The sequence below is a fragment of the Grampus griseus genome (assembly GCF_964374135.1).
Source record: "Grampus griseus genome assembly, chromosome: 10".
Lineage (NCBI taxonomy): Eukaryota > Metazoa > Chordata > Mammalia > Artiodactyla > Delphinidae > Grampus > Grampus griseus.
This window is the reverse complement of record NC_139004.1, coordinates 49,651,136-49,672,035: the sequence shown is the minus strand read 5'-3', so window position 1 is coordinate 49,672,035 and position 20,900 is coordinate 49,651,136. Positions and strand designations below refer to the sequence as shown.

Sequence of the window (20,900 nt, the reverse complement as noted above, 5' to 3'; positions counted from 1 at the left end):
TTCTTTTAAAATGAGGCTTTGTTTAAAGCAGTTTTTCCCACTGCATAGCCTTTAAAACCACCAGGGAGCCAGAAAAATGCGTCTAGCTTTATGTGTCACAGATCAGATGGACCAGTTCAGACCGAATGAGCCCTTGACTGATCAAATAAGAAAACACCAACTACAGGATGATCAATCTGTGTTGACTTAATTCTTTTCTTGCCCCAGGGGTCTTTGCAAGCATTTCCATAACCGGACACCATTTAGTAAATTGCATGGTGCCTAAAACAATAAATGTGCCCTCCAAAGGGTCCAGTGGGAAAAATTAAAACAAAATGGTCAAAGCGAATCGGAGCTAGGATGAGTATGGGGAACTTGTATGCATGGAAATGAGGTATATAATTTAAAAATAGTAGTGGAAGCACCAGATTCTTGTAGAGAAGGATGTATTTCAAAAGCCCTTTGAAAAATACATACAGTGAAAAGTGGTTTTCTATGCCCTATTCTTGTTTGTGAGTTCTAGAAATTCTACTGAAAGATGTAGACTTTCTCAGTCTTATTGAACCAATCACTTCACAGGTTTTAAGAGTCAGTGCCAACACTCTTGCTAATCCTTAATATTTTCATTTATCTGTTGATGATACACTGAACAATTCAGGTAGCATTCTACAGTGTAAATCATTCTTTTGTTTTAAGAATTATAAATTCCTTCCTTTCTACTCATTTTCAAAATACACATTCTTTAATCAACAAAACGTTGGCAGAAGGTTCCTAGAATGTCTGACAAATGCATAGGCTTGAATTAATACGTGAAAAGCAAAAGGAGTTTTGCATACTCTGGCTGCCAAAGACAAATGACTGAACTATGGCATCTCTAAAAAAAACGGAGCGACGATAACCTTTAGGGGTCAGTGGGTCACAGCAGCCACTTTCCTGATTAAAAGTGGCTCTGATTCCTTTCCCAATTCTTTGTTTGTAGATGGATTTGCGATTTTATCATTGATTAACGTTTAAATCATTTTGAGGTACTAAGAAAGACTTTTTAAAATGTTAGTTAAAACTATTATTTCCCTCAGATAACATTGGCTTTGCTATATTGATCAAAGTCACACTTTATAAATCCTATTTAGGAAAGGTGAGGACTTAAGAGTCTGGGGATACAGAACATTGTAATGCTGAACTGTACCAGGGCAGGGCATTGCCCTGAATTTGCAGTGTCAGCTTGTTAAAACCAGTAGGAACAGCAGACTTTCAGAAGAGGGTCTTCAGATGGTACTGGATTGAGGAGGGGGATAGAGGGCTTGTCTTGAAGCTGCATATGCTTGGCAAGTATGCAGATTTTTCTTAGGTGTTTATTCATGGTGGCAATGCTGGGAGGGTCTGTTAGGGATTCTTACATGGGGGCTAAAGCCCTCTTAGCCACATGTCAAGGCTGCTAAAATCAGCCAATCCGTACCAGCGTCCTCTTTAGGAAATTAAATAAAATGACTTAGCATCCATTTTGGAAGGTGCTATATTTAAAATAACTATTCAAATAATTAGAGGTAACATTTGCCATCATCTTCACAACAGCCCGATGAGGCAAATCATTTTCTTCTGGGTTTACAAATGAGAAAACTGAGGCACAGAAAGGGCAAATGACTTTCTCAAGGTCATGCAGCTGGAGCTCCAGTTTGAACCTAGGGAATCTGACCCCAGAAGCCACACGGCCCCACACAACACTTAATACATAACCTCTCCTCTTCATGATATGGGCACCAATAAACACAAAATGCTTCCTTGCAATGAACTCTGCAGGATGACACCCTGCCGGGAGCTCTGGCCCATCTGAGTATAAAGGGGGAGGAAAAGAATGAAGATGATAAACAGCATACAGTCACAAGGAAGGTTAACAAGCCCTTTCCCTCTATCAGAATTTAAATGAAGTCCATCTTAAATTTAATTTCAAAGGGGAAGTCACCATCAGAAGCGAGTGTCTTATGAGTTTTTCAAATAATGTCAAACAAGGGGGTTCATTTGTCAAGATTCATGGTTTGTTATTTAATAACAGAAAAATGAAGTGGCTTGTAGATTATCCTAAGCAGCTGATTCATTTAGTGTGCTTTGTTAATATGCCTCATTTTTCACGTTTGAAAAGTGAATCAACCAGGTCCTCCTACATTCTTGGAAAATGTGTGGTTTGGAGGGCGGCCCATTTGTGTTTTTAACCCTTAGGTACTTTGGAGATAAACTGGAGAGGGATGTGAGTTGTGTTTTTGTTTGTTTGTTTTCCTGTTTATTTTTTAAACAGAAAGCATTTGGTACATCAAATAAATGTTCACACATCAATAAAATAAATCATTAAAAATCGTCTTTTATACAATGTCAGGCTACCTTGGATGAACACGTGTCTGAAGGCCGTGTTGTTATGCACAGACATTAACCAGGTCCTTTTAAACCAGGGACCCCCTCCTTGGCCCTGCTGACATTTTGGACAGGATAGTTCTTTGTTGTGGAGGGCTGTCTTGTGTAGGATATTTAACAGTACCCCTGTCTTCTACCACTAGATGCCAGTTGTGCTACGCTCCCCTCAAGCTGTGACAACCCAAAATGTCCCAGATATTGTCAAATGGGCCCTGGGGTTATGACATCGTCCCTGGTTGGGAGCCACTGCTTTATAGAGATCCATCCCCTCTCCTTGAAAGGCCAATACAGTCCCCATTGTGGAATAATGACAATAACTCAACGGCCTAAAACTATTCATTGAAACACCCCTCACCTAACCAAAGTTCAACTTCTTACCCCAGTACCTTCACCCTTTGTAAATAACCCTCTGCCACATTTCCTTTGCAGCAGACTAGGTCTGAAACATACGTCTCCCTGTGATTGAAAACATAACTCTTTTACAAAGAGAATTTTAAATATTTTCTGCATGCAATTCCTCTTGTCTGGGAATCACAAGGCCTTCATCCCAAACTGCAGTCAATTCTCTTCCCAGCGTCTGGTTGCTGGCAGGATCCTGAAGCAGTTGGTCTGGTGGTTTTGGGTAGCCTTGGACTCCATCATGCAGCAGTCTGCTCTGCTGACGGTCTCCCCAATTTGTCTTTATTCATCTCCAGTGCAAGAGAATTTGTACTCTTTTATCCACTCAAGGGTAAAGCCCTGGATAAAGTCTCCCATGAGACTGACATGGCAACTCTTTTACTCTCCAAAAATGAATACAGACCACATTCCTGTCTTGCATCATACATTATTTAGCCTGCACGTACGCATGCAATCCTTTGCTCGGTAGATGCTGCTGTGGATGTGACAGGAATCATGGCAATCACTGTAGTGTCTGCAATAGCCTCAAATGAGGGTGAAGAAGAATATTGTCCATGCAAGCAATAAGAAATGCGGCTAAATTAATATCTAAGGCAAGCCATGTGACTGTAGCCAGAGTTTCATGAACCACATACAGGATGGCTTTGCAATTTTATACTAGGCAATTGCCTCTCCATTCTGGAGACTATGACTGTAGAAAACAATCGTTTCAGTTATAGCTTTTATAACAGAGTTTGGCGAAAACCTGCCCCACTTCACTTTGCCTATCTGGAGCTCAGATATGGAAATGAGTACTGAAGGACAAAATCCCCCACAAAAGGCATTCATTTGCACATTCTGGCCACTGGCCTACGTAATAGCTGCTGTCAACAATGGTAACAGGATGCGTAAGAGCTCCAGATTGCCCGCTCAGAATCCACACCACCACTAACTAGTCATGAGTAAAAGACGGATTATGATGATCTTACCTCAGAGGTCAGTTGTGAGGCCTTACTTTATAAATTGCACATAAAATATTTAACACGGTGCCTGGCACAGAGGCAACACTAAACAAATTATTTTTTGTTCTTAATATTTGCATTATCATCATGAGGCACATCCTTAAAATGAACACGGATTTCTCAGTCCCAGTTGGAGTAATTTACCTTCAAGCGGGAGCTACAAGAGTCAATCTTTTTTTTTTTAGGTATGGCAGCCACTATTCTTGAGATGAAACTATGTCATTAGAACTGGGGTTTGCCGTTTTTATCAAGAACCAAAAAGCACTAAGCACTGATGAAACAATCACTGTGGATGGAATAGATGATGAATTTCAAGGTATTTACACATCACTCCTACTACTGAGGTTTGATTACAATTCTGTTAGGATGAGATTCACTTTTGCACTAAATATTAGTATTTGAAAACCCCAGCAGTTGCATCATCACACATTGCTCTGTGCTATTTACAAATAGGCTCAATCTGAAGTCACTGAACTCCATTCAGAGGTTTCAATATTAAATGACATTTTAAAATTCATGGTACTTGGAAACACAAGTAAAATAGTTATTGTTCATTTCAAGCAGCTATAACCCAGTTTCATTAATAAATTTACAAGCTTGAGAAGAGTGACTACTATAAATGATGGAATGAATTTTTATAAAGATTGCTCAGTTCTCCAAATGTCAATGACATCTGGTCTCTGCCCTAACCCTTCTTTTAATGTGGCCAACTCTTGATCTTTTTAAGGAAAAATAAACAAAATTCAGACAGACTTTGAAATTTGAGGTGCTTACTTAGTTTAAAAAGTCAAGTCTACACTTTGCAAATAACCTAAACAGCTCATGATTCCTATATTGATAATGATTGGTTCCTCCTGCAAAAATTGAGCCATGACTGGCTCCCCAGGTGGAGATTACAAAGTCCACTACAGTATAACGATAATTGTTAGAATTCCCCAGAAATCCTGAGAGCAACTAATCCCTGTATGGTACCTCTGTTCTGTCTGGGGAATACTTCAGAGATAAACTCAAATGTCTGCTTTCATGATGGGCTAGGATCACTGGGAGAAGAGTGAAAATCCAAAACAGGTCCCCATCAGCTATTGATGGAGACTTCCAGGAGAGCCAGTGGTCAGCACCTGGATTCAGAATGCCATCAGAGTAAGGGAGGGACTTGGGGAGAGTCAAACAATTACAGTTGAGTCACATTCTTGTACCTTATATGTTTACTTAAATTTTTAGTTTAGTTCTCCCCCCATAATCTCTAATTTTGAAGGTTTTCCTCATTTTTTTTTACAATATTCTATGTTTCACAGTTTAATACACTGTTTCCCTAAAATCACAATTAGAAATATTGCCAACAATTAACTCTCTAGCTTTCTAATATATGCCTAAATAGAATAGAGACCAATAGACGTAGCTTAAAGAACACCCGCCGTAAGTTATGTCAACCTGGTACTTTATTGCAACTCAGTAAAGACTTTCAAAGTTTTCAGCCATGAAAACAGATAGAATGAGGCAGCTAATCAGTGATAAAAAGAAAGCAGTTTGTTTCAAACTTTGATTTTGTGTAACAAAAATTGCTATCGATAACAGAAGGCCAATCAGAACATCAAATTATGTAAGGCTTTTTTGACACACCAAATCATTTTGTCCAATTAAATCAGAATTTAGTGTTTCTGAAAGTAGATCTATGATGACTTGGGAGCAATGTAATAACAGCATAAATACCACATAAAATAACATCTACTTTCCTTGTCCAAGCTCCCATCCCACCTTTATAATGTCCCTCCAGCCCACACCTTTATAGTCACATGTGCATGCATCTTTTTTCCCTCCACTTGGAATAACTGGGCTGCATGCCTATGTCTTCCTCCAGGGTGACTCTAAAAATGTACCTTAGGGATACTTTTGAGAACAAAAGAGTAGATATTAATAATTAAACCAGGACACAAGGTATAAATTGAAACCGTCCAAAGCAAATTGGAATATATAGTCACCCTATAATTACTTTCTCTATATGTCCATCTCACATATTCCTCCAGTATAACCTAAAATTCTATCCCATGTCATGGACTTTTTTGTTTATTACTTTAGACCTATTTCACTTCTATCTCTTTTTCAGTTTCTACATTCTTAAAATCTACAAAAGGTCACAAAATAATGAAAAAGAATAGCACAGGCTAATGTTTGTTGAGCATATATTTTATGCCAGGCACAGTTCAAAGAGCTTTATACTCACTGCTTTATTTCATGATATCAGAACTTTTAGAAGTAGGTCCTATTATTATGCCCATCTTGGAGTTGGGAATACTGAGGCTTGGGCAGGTTACAGGGTTTTCCAAAGCTGTTTAGCTACCCTGCAGCACGTCCAGGACCTGAAGCTGGGCGGTCTTCATTCCAGTTAATCCCAGATTTAACCTTAGATATGTGCAGTCCAAGACAGTAGCCACTAGTCACATGTAGCTATTTAAATGTCAAGATAATTAATTCAAATAAAGTGAAAGAAAGAATTCAATCCCTCAGTCATACTAGCCACATTTCCAATGTTCAAGACCACTGGCTACTAAATGCTGTGTCGAACAGGCGGGCACAGAACATGGTGATCTTGGCAGGAAGTTCTACTGCACGTGTTGATGGAGATCATTCTGGCGATTCCAAGGCCCTGCCTCCTAAAATACCCTACGCATATATAGCACCTCAACGCACTGAGCAGAATAATTGTCGCAACGTCTTTGCTGCTCCTCATACATTTTTAAGTGCAGTTGATCTCCTTTCAGTAGAGACCACATTTCAGTTTTTTCTCCCTCCTGAGTGGGTCTAGATTTTGGTGTCTAAAATCTCTCTCTCAACTGATACTTCCCCTGACCCAGAGTAGTCATCATTAAAAGAGATTTACAGGAAGTCAAATATAATCTGTGGGAAGGACAAGATGTATTTTATCTGTGTTTAACTAATAATCAAAGTTTCATCTGTATTGCAAAAATTGCTAAATACCAAGAAAAGAAAGCAACTGAGGTAAACTACTGGTACAGAATAAATGTCTCTGTTTTTGGCAGATGAGCTTCATGTCTGAGAAGGAAGCTTTGCATTTTCAATACGACATCATCTACTTCACCTGCACATCCCCCAAAAAGAACACCCCGACCCCACGTTGTCTGCTATTCTACCAACCTTATTTCTCTTTAAACTAGACCAAGGTGAAAAACGAGAATGCTTTCATATAGTGAACTACCGGGGCAATTCAGCAAATTCATAAACAATAACCCATATTCCACGATATAAAATAATTGTGTTATTTTATTAGCCAATTCATTCATATTTTATTGTTGCAGCAAAGTTAAATGGGAACAGAACCAACACTTTGAAAGTCCTAAATCTAAGAAATTTAGACTATAAAACACAATAATTTCCTCAAGAAGACAAAGAGCACAGATCAATTAATTGTGACAGCAATTAGTACCTACGAAGTAATCGCTTCATTATAAAAACTGGAAGGAACACTTGTGGATAATTTTCTATGAATCTATTTTCAACATTTATGGTATTTTGGGCCGAGATGGTAACTATAAGAATAGATTAGTGCTCAGGTTCAAGAAAAATAAAAGATCTGATAATAAAATGAATATTACACATTTATATTGTTATCAAATTTATGATAATTTATAAATAAGAAACATATGAGATATTTACACATTCAAACTTCTATTTCTCATGATCATAAACCTCTATAAGCGTTCCTTTTCCCAGTATATTTTCAGTCAATCCACCTTGTGCTTTAGAGAGTTTCCGAAACCAAATCCAATTTTTGATGCATGTTCTTTTTTGTATGATTATTGGAGACTTATTTTGCACAGGGATATCCTCCATAATCAACAGAATGAACTATCCCCAATAATAAGACAGTCCTGCTTTTCCTTCTCCAAATTACTTCTTGTCCTTTTAAAATAAGTGATTAAGGCTTCAGAGACTGGCAACAAAAGGGTATTTGCCCTTAATTGGGAGACTCTCCAAAGACTCAAGATGAAGAAGGAAGTGTTATTGTCACTGTACAGCCACTAAGACCCTAGATCCTGAAGCCACACCACCCAGGTTTCAATCCTGCTGTACCACTCATTGTCTGTATGACCTTGGGCAAATTACCTAACTGCTTTTGCCTCAGCTTCCTCATCTGAAAATGGGATAATAACTACCTTAGAAGATTGTAAACATTTCAAATGAGTAATTATGTGGAAAGTACTGAGAATAAAACCTGGAACACGGTAAGCCTTCTATAGGGGATAGCTACCATTATTACATCAATCTTAGAGCATTTTTACAATATTCATTGTTATGATAAACAATCATGACCTGTTGAGTAAGACGTGTACTGGTTGGTCTCTTGAATGGTTTAGTGAACTTGGGTTTGCCTGGTTTAAAATCTTCCAATGCAAAGTAAACAATCCACTGATGCTTGCCAAACTGAAATTCTCTCCATTAGAAACCAAGAAATGTCATTCTTCAATGAGAAATTAGGTTCAGTTAGTACTATTTCAGCTACTGATACTAATTGCCTTCAGATAAACTGATGACAAGACCCTCAAAAGAATTTTTAAAATAAACATAAACTTTCACAAGGGAAGTCATTTTCAGAATATACAAATTTTGAGAAAATATCTACAAATTGTGAAAGTGCTCATTAAAATAAGATCTATCTTATCTCCTGTGGAAAAACGCTTACGGGTTAAATAACACACTAACTACTAAATGTCTACCCTCTTACAAGGAATTTTATATACACAAAATAAACTGTACCAATTTCATAGCTTCCAACTCTAAATATAATTAGGTTTTTTAAAATTGTTGCCCTACAAGAAGACTTTGTGGGTAAACAATTGCTTAAACTGCTTATTTCTCTTTAATTATCTCCTTCATTTCTAACAAGTATGATATGTGCCCTAGGATTGTACACAAATGGGATAGTCATACATATTTACGTTCCGAAGTACTTACTACACATCTCCAATATTCCAGAGAATGATTTTATTTTGTTTTGTTTTCTTTGGTTTGGAGAATCCTATGTGTTACTTGGCAAACAGAGATACGAGCCTTTTCCAAAGGATAATCACTAAAAGACATTTTGAAGAGTGACCATTGCTTTGCTTCTCCAAAAGAAGTCACAGTTCTTGCTCTATTCCATAGAAGGCAAATGGGCCAGAGTGGGGATCAAAACAGAAAACTAACTCAGAATTAGTACTATGCTGGTATTCCAGATCTCTAAGGAAAAAAACAAAAACAAAACCGAAAAAGCCCTGATGTATATATAGGTTTGCTGATTTTTGTCATATACGCAATTTTATTTGGCTGATTTTTAACCTACTAACAGTTCAACAATTGGCTGACAGAATTTCTGAAAACTTAGCCATCAGCTTTCATAAATGGTACCAGCCAACGCCAGGGTCCCACTGCATCACAAACAGATGTGACCACAGATGAAATGCCCAACATCCTAGAAGACATAACCAAAGGAAAGGGTTTATATGCATACAAAGAAGGAGCTAGAATATCCTGGGAAGACAGAATAACAATTTCTTGGTGGTTTTGTCTCAGCTTCTAGGACTAGAGGCACCCTGAGAGGGTGCGAGGGCAGAATGTGCAGACAGATTTAGTGAATCTCCATGATCTAATGATGTAACAGTACAGGAAATATAGAATCCCTTGAAGAATGATGGACTCAAAGAAAACCTGCCTCTCATTAGCCAACAGAGAACTCCTTGAAAAGAAAATATTTTTATGTCATCACCCCTTGATGTACAAACACTCGAGACCCACTTAAACTCTTTAAGGGCAGACCATTAACTCCATGAATCTGATCACATCTTGAGCAGAATCAAAACAGAGACAACCAAATGTAAGAAGCTAAACTATGACAACATCTATCGCCAAAGCAAAAAGTATAGTACTAACTATAGTAATAACTATTGCAGTAGTGATAAAAGCTGCCTCCTTGAAATCATAATATCTGTAATTTTATAAGGATTCTGTAATTCAGTAAATGGGTCTAATGAACAGTGTGTGGAGTTAAACATTTTAATAAGCCAGCTTTACATATTAAGTTACGTATGTAACATAAAACACATATGTATCACAGCACCCCTTCTGCTTATAACCAACATCATACAGAACCCAACACTATGGCAGATAATGGGTAATCAACTTGTTCAAGTTTATAAGACATGGACAGGAAAGCAGCCTAGAATTACACTTCCTTATAGTTTTGCAAATAAACTATTTCTTTCCTACACGTAGAATTCCTGAAGTTGCTAGCTTTAAAATTTCTGTCCAGAATTTTGACTTGAAGAAGGGGTCTATTTAGAGAAAATTTATATTATACCAAAGAAAGACCAAAGAGTTCTAATTCTCAGATAACCAATACAAATTTAATCTGTGCTACATATGTAAAATAGAATATATGAGAATTCATTGTGTAAGTGCAACAATAATATATAAAAGTAAATATTATTATGAGAAGATATTTTAAAATATAACCAGTGACAATTACTCTTTAAGTGTTAAAGAGACAAAAATAGAGAAACAGTTCAGGCAGGTAAAGTTAGCATAGAGTTCTGAGCACATATAATTGCAGGATAGAAAGTAAATAAAAGATAGGAAAATTGATATACACCAAAATGTGGTCAATATTTACATCTATTAAAGGATAAGAGAAACAGTACCAATGATAATTCTTATGAGAACATCTATTTCTTTTATTGTAAGTTATATTTCTCATAATAAATTTAAAAAAAACATATTTTACTATTCAGGTTATTGTTTTAAGTATGGGAATGAATTTAACTGTGAAATGGTCAACTTTTATAACCAGAGTTCTCAAAGACAATAAATGCAATTAATTTGATTGCTTTTTCTAGTGGTTTACAGAAATCAGAGAAAATTACTTTCATAAAAATAGAGATAAAATAAAATGAGAGAAGGTACTTAACCACATGGAATTTTCTCTACCACTGTGGTGACTTTTACTCAAATGAGTTATGGCCATATTTAAGACATTTCTTGGCAAAGGAATATTTTTTAACCAGTAGAATCCAGCATCCTCTGGTGTTGGTTTCTGATTTCAACAGAGGAAAGTAAAGATGCCCAAAGTGCAGACTACACCACAGTGACAGAACTCCTTCTTAATGCCTAAAGTCCTCCAGTTTAGGCAAACAGAAGAATGACACACTAATACACCCACCACTAGCTGAGAAGCACTGTTTGGAGTACAGTCTGCTTTCCATGTCCAAGGCTGCCGAACTCTCAGACACAGAGGCCGACTGTACCACCCCATTTCCATTTCATACAAGGGATTTGAGCATCTGTGGATTCTAGTATCTGAGGGAGGCCCTGGAACCAATCCTGGCAGGTAACAAGGGACAACTGTACTACATTATTCTACATTGTTGACTGTCTACTCACCTCAGAGCTGGCTGTGCTATGTGCAAAGACAGGTTTCCTTTTATTTACTTAGATTCCACTAGTCATTAATTTCAATCAGTACTAAGGTGTCTGGCAAGGCCAGTTAGTGTCATATGTTAGCAGTTTGAGAATGACAGACAGACACACCTCTAATCTTGGCCACCAGTTCCTATTGAGGACACACTCTACCATCTTGTGTGAGCACAGAGATAACGACAAAAAGATGCATGTTTTGCATTTGCTTCCTCATGATGAGAAGACTGAAAATGGGGTGACCCGATGTGATCTATCTACTTTGAGCTACTTATCATACCCTGGCTGGTCAAATAAAGATAAGACTTGTTTATGCATGGAAGAAAATGAAAATTAGGTCTGTAGCTGACACATTCCTTCTAGTGACCAAGCAATATCCTCATGTCTTATCCCTACCTAATCTTACAGATTCTTTTTCATAAAAGACACAGAGGGATTGGGAAAATTCAGAAAAATGATCACTGACATTTCAAATTTGTTCATTATATAAACTTCAATTTCAGTGAGTGGTCTTCCTGTGGGCTAGAATACATCTTATATATTCTGTTATAAAATGACTCCATTATTATTTAGCATTTAATATTTAATTATATAACATTTGTTTTAAGGGAGTAATGATAGGTGGTAGATAATCTCTCTCCATTCAAGATCATTTGTGTACTTCTGACAATACTTTACTAAATAAACTAGTTATAATTCCCGAAATCCTCTACATGGAATAATGTTACAGGTCGAGATCTTCTTAACTTTGGTTTATATTCTGCAGTTTTGATTCGAACCACTTATCTATGATTTGAACCAGTATTAAAGTTCTGGTTAAATATATTTCTCAAATACTATGTTATGCAGAGAGTGGAACTATTTTTAAACTGCATTGGGATATAGAGTATTAGGGAATAGTAATGTGTTCCACTAATATATAAACCACCAAGACATTCTGTAATTATAAGAATTAGAGGATGAGGATATTATAGAGTAGAGCTAGATGACAGAACGTAAAAAGGGTGAACGCACAAAAGCTGAAAGTGATGGATGCTGCTAGTCCCTTCCTGCTGCTATAACAAATTACCATAGGCTGGGTGGCTTATAAACAACAGAATTTTATATTTCTCACAGTTTCGAAGGCTGGAGGTTCAAGATCTGAGGCCAGCATGGTTGGGTGAGGACCCTCTCCCAGGTCCCAGATTATCCTGTCTCCTCACAGGGCAAAGGGGCAAAGGGTGTTCTGTGGGGTCTTTATAAGAGCACTAATCCCATTCACCAGGGCTCCACCCTCATGATCTAAGCATCTCCCTAAGGCTCCCCGCATCTTAACACTGTCACACTGGGCATTAGGATTTTAACATATGAATTTGGTGGGGGTAGGGGACACAAACATTCAGATCACAGCAGGTGTTTAATTCCAAAATGGTCTGCATGGTTGGTTAGGCCAGACATTAAGATTATGTACTTCATTATGAAATTAAGATCAACCCCCCAATGCAGGGAGAGATCCAGGTTCTGTAGTACCTAAAACTACAGACTGGGGGCAGGAGGATTCATTAAAAAAAGAATAAAATTTATAAAATTGGTTACAAAAATGAATATTCATTTAGAATGAAGAAATGTTGCAACAAATCAGCAATTTTAAAAAGCTGATAATTTTTTTAAAAAACATAAGCATTGGAAGTGTTGAAATAACAATGTTAACTCCCTGACACATTTCAAAAATAATTCTCCTTTGTTTTTGGTCTGCATACTCTTTCTCTCATCATATGACAGTAATTTCATAATATTTTCCGTAGAGAGAATAAAAAAGTAATTCTGTCTGTCCTCTAGTGGCTGATAGAGAGGAATAGATATTATTTTTATTTTTTTTAGGAATAGATTTTATTTTTATTTTATTTTATGTTTTATTTTTTATTGGAGTATAGTTGATTTACAATGTTGTATTAGTTTCACGTGTACAGCAAAGTGAATGAGTTATACATATTTTTAATCGATAGTTTAGAATATTTTTTTTCTTCAGCCTCACAACTCATTAATGGTAATGGCTTATAAATGGTTGGGATGACAAATTTGGGGACAAAAAATTGGGAAGACTTTTGCATAGACTTATCTTTTGGCTTCAGATCTTGCAAATAAATCTTTTTCTCCTCCTTCCCATATACTTGCAGTGTTAGGGGACAGAGACAACACACCTAACACACTAGGATCTCGTGGCCGTGTATGACTGCCACAATGCCCAGAAGATCACACAGTGGGCAGTTTGAGATTCTTGGAAACCATTCTTACCACAGGACAGCTAGTGTTAACACAAACATGCATGTATCCAGACTAAGTTCATCTCTACCAGCGTCCCCTCAGTGGAATTCCAAAATACCACCACCACTTGGGAAAAGTGAGGATGGGGCAGCTGACATGGAAAAGGACAGGGTCTTAACCAGCTGTTATCAAAATATCTTTTGCAAATTTTCCAAGCCCATATGACCATGTGAACACACTCCTAGGCAATAGAAGAATGTGGCTTTTGTGGGGCTAAAGCTTATGTGTCCAATTTGGATGGTCATTGGACTTTTTAAGAAGAAGAATACAGAATGAAGATATAAGATTAGATATAGGACTATTGAAAAGGGTGGAGAAGAGGAGGGACCCTAGAGCTTAAATTTCATCAGCTTCTAAGCAAACCTGCTGCCATCTCTTCTCCACCAGCCTCCCCAGCCTCCCCTGTACCCCTCCCCATACCAATCAGGGATTTCCACTTTCAGATGTGAATCCTTTGTGGTCATTTGCACCCATGCTTTCCCACATGCTGTTTTTTCCGTCCACAGCCTGCTTTCAGCCTGCATCCCCTGGTGCCCTTTTCCGGATGCCTGCTGTGCTTCCGGGCATCTCCACGTGTTGCCCCAAATCACAGCAGCGACGTTTCATAACACATTATGTCTTGAATGTTCAACTTTAACTTAGCAGCCATTTTTCACAGATCAACTGTGCTTTGGTGACTTAACATCTGGATACATCTGTTTTTGATCTTCATGGCTCTGTCTCATCCGGGCAACCAAGTCCTGTTTATGCTTCCTTCGCTGTGCCTCTCACATCTGTCTTTTTCCACTCACTCCCTTGCCTCTGCTCTTGTCTGGGAGCACTTCACTTCACATATGGATCAATGTTCCTGTCTCCAAATTGTGTTTCCTGTTCCCAGGCTCCAAGTATTGATACTGTAATCTGTCCTGCACACAACCTTAAGCTTTATCTTCCTAAAACAAAACTTAATTTTCACACTTTATCCAAATGTTAAAAAAAAAAAGAAAGAAAATCATGAAATGCTAAAGAGTATCTTCCTTCAACTGATATTCAAGGGCTCTGGACATTTTTATTTATTTATTTATTTTTTAGAGCTCAGCTTTTTATTGAACGTGTTACTAAAGAGGTTTAGTCAAAAAGACCAAAGCCCATGCCACCATCAGACTCTTCAGATTCTTGTTTCTTTGCTTCTACTTTCTTATTCTCAGCTGGGGCACCAGTGGCAGAGGGGGCAGGACCTCCTGCTGGGCAGGTCCACCAGCTCCCACATTGCAGATGAGGATCCTGATGTTGACACTGGCCAAAGCCTTTGCAAACAAGCTTGGCCAGAAAGGTTCAACATTTATACTGGCTGCTTTAATGGGGGCATTGATTTTATCCTCAGTGCCCATCACCTCATCATGGTGGAGGATGAGGGCTGAGTAGATGCAGGCGAGCTCCAAGACGGAGGCCATGGTGTAGGCGAGGGCTAGGTGGGGGCTGCTGGACTCAGTGCTAGTCGCGGGATGAAGCGAGGGCCTCACCCCAAGGACCAAGCACCTTAGCGGCAGCTGAGGAAAGCTGGACCATCTTCACACAGTCTCCGTGATCATTAGCATATAAAAAAAATCTTATTTCCAAATGTTCATAAATTTTCCTCTCTTCTGTCTGCAAGTGATTCTCATTTTTTTTTCAAATTTAGAATAATGCAATGCCTTTGCTAAAAAAAGGAAATGATTGCTTTTTGATGCACATCTGAGTACCTATGACTCAATAAAGGACGTCATTTCCAGACTGCCAGTTTCTACGGTTTGCTGGTTTTCCACCAAAAAATCCAACACAACCAGGCACTTATGAGAGCTCCATTTAGTGATATCATCTCAAAGGGCAGAAGCGTATTTGCATATTTCACATTTACAAAGATATGAGTCATACAGATCTTCTTTAAGCAGGGAGACTGCTCCGTGGTGATGGCTCCCATAGAAATGACCTGGGATTGTCCTGCACAGCATTCATCAGGCATGTCCTCATTTTATTCTATTAGGAGAGAAGAGAGAGCAATGCCAGGCTGATCGATGTGCTGGTGAGTCTTATGGCTGTATTTTAGCATGAACTATATTACAGGAGTTAGGCAAACGTAAGAGAATTTACTACTCACAGGGTAATGGCTCACTGCAGTGTAAGGGTGTCCCAAACACGGCCTGCTCTTGCTCTACTTGCTCCCCAGTGCTTCACTGAGAGTCTTTTTCCTGTTTTGCCTTACTTTTGAAAGCATAGATTCTCTTGCCTTACTGATCTCTTTATACCCTTATCATTTTCCCCTGAGTTATTTGGCGCAATGGCAGCAGTGCGACGCCGAGGCTGATTTAACATCATCCCCCAAGTATGCAGCCCTGAGCTCAGAGTCGAATATTTTAAGACTGAAACATGTAACACATCTGTCAGGCAATGATACAAATACAGTCCCCTGTCAGAATGAATGAATGAGGTAATCCAGAGTATGGATAAATTGCAGGGAGATGGAAGATGCTAGAAACTGCGTTTTGCCAAAAAGCATTTCTGAGTAATTAAGTTATTTGAGGGAGAATGATATTCCTTTGTTTGGGGTTCGAACTCATTTTGTTTTAACCAAGAGACCCTGGTGGTAATTCTTAAAGAATGAAAGTGAGGTGAGAAACAGATTCAGCTATACACACATAATGGAAAAAGTGTGTGGTCCTTTTCTGGGCTATCTCATGAGAAGGATATATTTTTTTCTGTAATATTTTGTAAAATTTGCTTAACCAGGTAGTTCCTCTTTACGTGATTATAGTCCCATTTTCGTATGTATTTATTACAAAAACCAGACATGAGGATAAACCCAGAAATCACTAAAAATGCTTCAACATTGATAGAAATGGACCTCATCATAAAACCTGAAAAAATTCTCAACAAAGAGAAAATAATATCCCCAAGTTGGTTGTTTATACTGAAGGTATATAAGCTCCTTCCCACAGGGGAAGGGTGTGAAAGGATAGATATGTCAGATACGTGATTAGAAACAAGAGGACAAGTAAGTCAGGCAGAGAAAGACAAACACCGTATGACATTGCTTACATGTGCAATCTAAAAAAATGGTACAAGTGAACTTAATTACAAAACAGAAGTAGAGTCACAGATGTAGAAAACAAACTTATGGTTACCGGGGAAAAGGCAGGGTGGATAAATTGGTAGATTGTGACTGACATATACACAGTACAATATATAAAATAGATAACTAACAAGGACCTACTGTATAGCAAAGGGAACTCTAGTCAATACTCTGTAATGACCTATATGAGAAAAGAATCTAAAAAAGAGTGGATATATGTATATGTATAACTGAATCACTTTGCTGTACACCTGAAACTAACACAACAGTGTGAATCAACTATACTCCAGTAAAAATTAATTTAAAAAAGAAAGAAATGAGAGGACGGAGTGCAGCCTGTACAGGGAAGGTTAAGTGAAAGGAAGGAGGAGACCAGGAGGACTACGTCCCTGGTTCCTCATTGATCATTCAACTGGGAAGGAAGTTCCCAACTTTACACACGATTGGCTCAGTTATTTACAACTTGGGATGTGCCATTTGAAGCAGCCATTCAGTTCTGTGAATGGTCCACGCACGCTCAATTCTCTTCATCTGGAAACAGAGGTGAAAATCTCACACTGAAGATCTAAGATAACAATGACCTGGCAGTGCCATGTGAGTAGAAGTTATCACTAATCTCATTTAACCCTGCACGCATCTAGAATCCTAGTGTCCTGATACCATCTTCAATAATATCTCAATGTGACTCTTACATACAACTAGAACTATATTTACAAGTATGTGAGTTATTAGATCTTTATTAGAATAGGACTGTACATCACAGTCTAGTATCTTCTCGAGACTATACTGGATTGTTCATTATTTTTCAGCTGCAACTTCGAAGAGGAGAGAAATGATGTCAATGTTCAAACAGGCCACTTATCCTTTTTTGCGCCATCTCACCTAATCGTGGTGTTTGAAAGTTTGGCAAAGTGGAATCTACTGCCTCCAGATCAGTGCTCTTGTTCTATGTGGGATGCCCTCCTCCTGGCTCCCACTGGTAGGAGAAAACCTACCTATCCTAACTCAAATTCCACCTCCTCTGAGAAACCTGTGTCACAGGCAGATTTATCTCCTCCCTGCTTAAGGCTCTATCTAGGGGCACTTTTCCTCCTGCCTCTGCTGGTGATAAATATTCTGTGCAGTATTTCATCCTTTAGTAGCTATCCTTGACTTGGCACACTGGAGAGTTGAGGACAGGGCGTGGGGCCCTGACCCTCAACACTTATGTATACACAGTAAGTCCCCTACATACGAACCTTCAATTTGTGACCTTTCAAAGAGGCGAATGTGCAGCTGGTTCCAGCAAGGAACCAGAACCTGTGCCATCAACGTCAGGCGTGAGTGAAAGTGCAGCTTGCCCTCCGTCTCCTATTGCTGACGATCCTTCAGCTCTGCCATCTCCCACCTCCTCTCCCTCCTCCAGTCAGTAACTCTTCTTGCCTGTTCACTCAGTGCCAGGCCCTGTATGCCAGCTGTTGTACTATACTACTGTGCTTTTCAAGGTACTATACTGTAAGATTAAAAATGTTTTATTTTTTGTTTGTTTTTTATGTATTATTTGTGTGAACTTAAACAGCTGATTGTATTAGTTGGGTACCTAGGCTAACTTTCTTGGACTTACGAACCAATTGGACTTAATGCGCTCTCTGAACAGAACTCGTTCGTATGTAGGAGACTTACTGTACTGAGGAACAGTCTTTCAGTTGGTACTTAATCATTTGCTAGATGTTGAATTTTACCATAAAAATCTTGTCAATAGTGATTGTTCTTGGTAGATCCAGGGATAATCCAGAAACTTAAACCCCAATTATATTCTTAGTTTTATGAGATAAATGTAGGCTGTGCTATATGGTTGTGAAAACATGGCATCTTGAGGAGAGGCTGTGCCTGCCTTTCTACTGATGGGGGCCTGTGTGAAGAACAGAAAAAAGGAGATATGGAAAATAGATCTCCTCCTTTCTTCTCCTTCTGCAGCTCTCTGCCAAACACCTGCTAGCCTGCTGCTTATAGATAGAGTTATAGCAGCTGGGCTAAGCCAAGAGAAGTTATGGAAATATATTTACTCATCACTGGCCAAGAATACGCTCATCTTTTCAAACATAGGACAGTCACACATGTCTGTCAAAACTGTGAGGGAAGTGAGCTCCATATTCTAGATCTCACTATGTATGTATCAACTAAATTTTGCCTGTTACAAAAATACAGAGATAGAGAGAGCTCATAAGATCTTTGTAAATATCAATATATGTAAATAAAGGTCTATTCCATTATAAACTGAACTTGTGTATACTTGAATTAAAAATTCATTTGCCTATCAACATTGAGACGTAATTTTTAAATTTTGAGTTTAATAAAGATATTGAAATAATTGTTACAATGTATTTTTCCAACTAGTTTGGTAAATAACTTCTTTCTTCATATCACATCCTCTGATGGCTATGGGACATGAACATAACTTTCTTTCTGCTTCATATCAGATTTGCGTGTGTGTTTAAAACAATAAAAACTCCATTCAGTGGCTATTTGTGAGTGATGATGGAAAAGATCCATTCTTTGCTGGAAAAGAAATATATTTGTCACAAATAGCCACCAACTTCAGTGGAGAAAATTATTTGCACACTGAACAGGGAAACTGCCAAAGCGAAGAACAGAGCATCTGCTGTGGACAAGGGTATAATTATCTTGCTCATCCAAACACTGTTGGGCGTAAAAGTTTTACTCTCTCTATGGCAAGATGCTCTGCTCAGACTTTTTTTTTTTTTTCTGCTTAGACTTTTAACACAACATTATTAGCAAATAATAACTAGTTTGGTAGTCCTGTCAATAACAACAGTCCATTTTTTGGACCATTTCCTGAAAAAATGGAAAGCAGACTCTAAATCTGATGAAATTAACCATTTAGGTGCCAAAATGATCAAAAGCATCAGTCTTGTCCAATCGTAAACCTTTCATATACCTGCATACATCGTTTGACATAGAATTGTAAATTTTTCAAAAAGAGGAAACATTTTATCTTTCTGGTTCTAGATTATAATTTACTGTACATTTCTATGAACTATTTTCTGATCCTTAATGTTTTCTTTCCCAGCTTGGTGAGGCCAACATTACTTTTATGCCACTCTACCTTTATTTAGAAAGAAACGTGAGTGGACCATTCTGGTAGACCAGATGGATAAAAGAAGTTTGTTTATAATGAACAGATACCAATGATCATAGTTAGCGGTGTTTTTCTGAATCTGCTGTTGCCAATTCTAACTTTTCTCTTGGGATTTCCACTTGAGATGGGCAAGAGACTTGAGTATGCTCATAAAACCATTGGAACAAGGGGGTTAGACTTCCTTTTCCAATTGCTTACATGTAATTGTTGTCTTTTTTAAAAAAGAAGAAAGAGGGGATAGGAATCATGAGGCCATTTCCAATCAATGCCTTTAATAGGCAGGCCTGTTGAAATAACGTCATGCCACTGTTTTTCCCCAAAACTTCCAACCTCTATCAGCAACAGCTGACAAGTTCCAGTTAATTTGAAATTGTGTGTTCTCTCTTGTGAAGAGCAGACCACACACACAGTATTGGAAAACACCCAGTAATATCATGATTTCCCAAACAGAGGGCTCATCATGTTCCTTCTTCTGTGCATAAAATAATAATGTGTCCTTTTTTATTTAGAATAGAAAACTTTCCCATCCATTTAAATTTTATTCTTTAGTAGCAGGGGGAAGAGGAAATCAAATATTGAAGTCTATAAAAAAAAAGTAGAAGTGACAATTTCCTCCAAGGTTGGTGATTCCAGACACTGGCACAAATTCATCCAACTGGGTGTCTCAAGAACATATTCCCACATGAGGATCCAAAAAGGAAAGTGTCACAGAACTGACAGATGGGCTTCCCTTGCCTAGATCAGTCTAATGGAGCTTTTAGGCAATTTGCATACTAGCTGTCAATGACAAGGTGTGTGTCAAGGACTTGAGAGTGGCCAAGAGAAGCCTCATGGAAGACATGGCTTCATGACTGATGTGTGTGCATGCTGATAGGCAAAATTTATTAGGAGGCTGCCAGTTTAATGGAAGCACTTTTTTTTTTTCCTTTCTGAGTTACTGGCTGCAGCAGTTCACTATAGGGTCAAGACCAGAATAATCTTCATCCCAAATAAAAGACACACTGAAGTCTCGTTCTTTCTTTTGGTAAATCACACCCAAAGTTGTGTTCTCATGCCTTCACTTTTTTTTATTACATATGCATTGGAAATATTTTTTCTAGTCTTATGGTTGAATATTTAAATG

The 20,900-nt window shown here is 38.1% G+C and overlaps 1 protein-coding gene and 1 pseudogene across 7 annotated transcripts in view; both read right to left on the bottom strand.

The window, feature by feature from the left end:
• The window catches only part of RBMS3 (RNA binding motif single stranded interacting protein 3), a gene marked incomplete at its 3' end in the record, with an annotated part of 699,823 nt that overhangs the window by 543,781 nt on the left and 135,142 nt on the right, over positions 1-20,900 (bottom strand). The gene's annotated exons all lie outside the window — the stretch shown is intronic.
• On the bottom strand, positions 14,658-15,004 carry LOC309827863 (large ribosomal subunit protein P1-like; annotated as a pseudogene). The gene has a single exon. The product of its transcript is annotated as a large ribosomal subunit protein P1-like (transcript).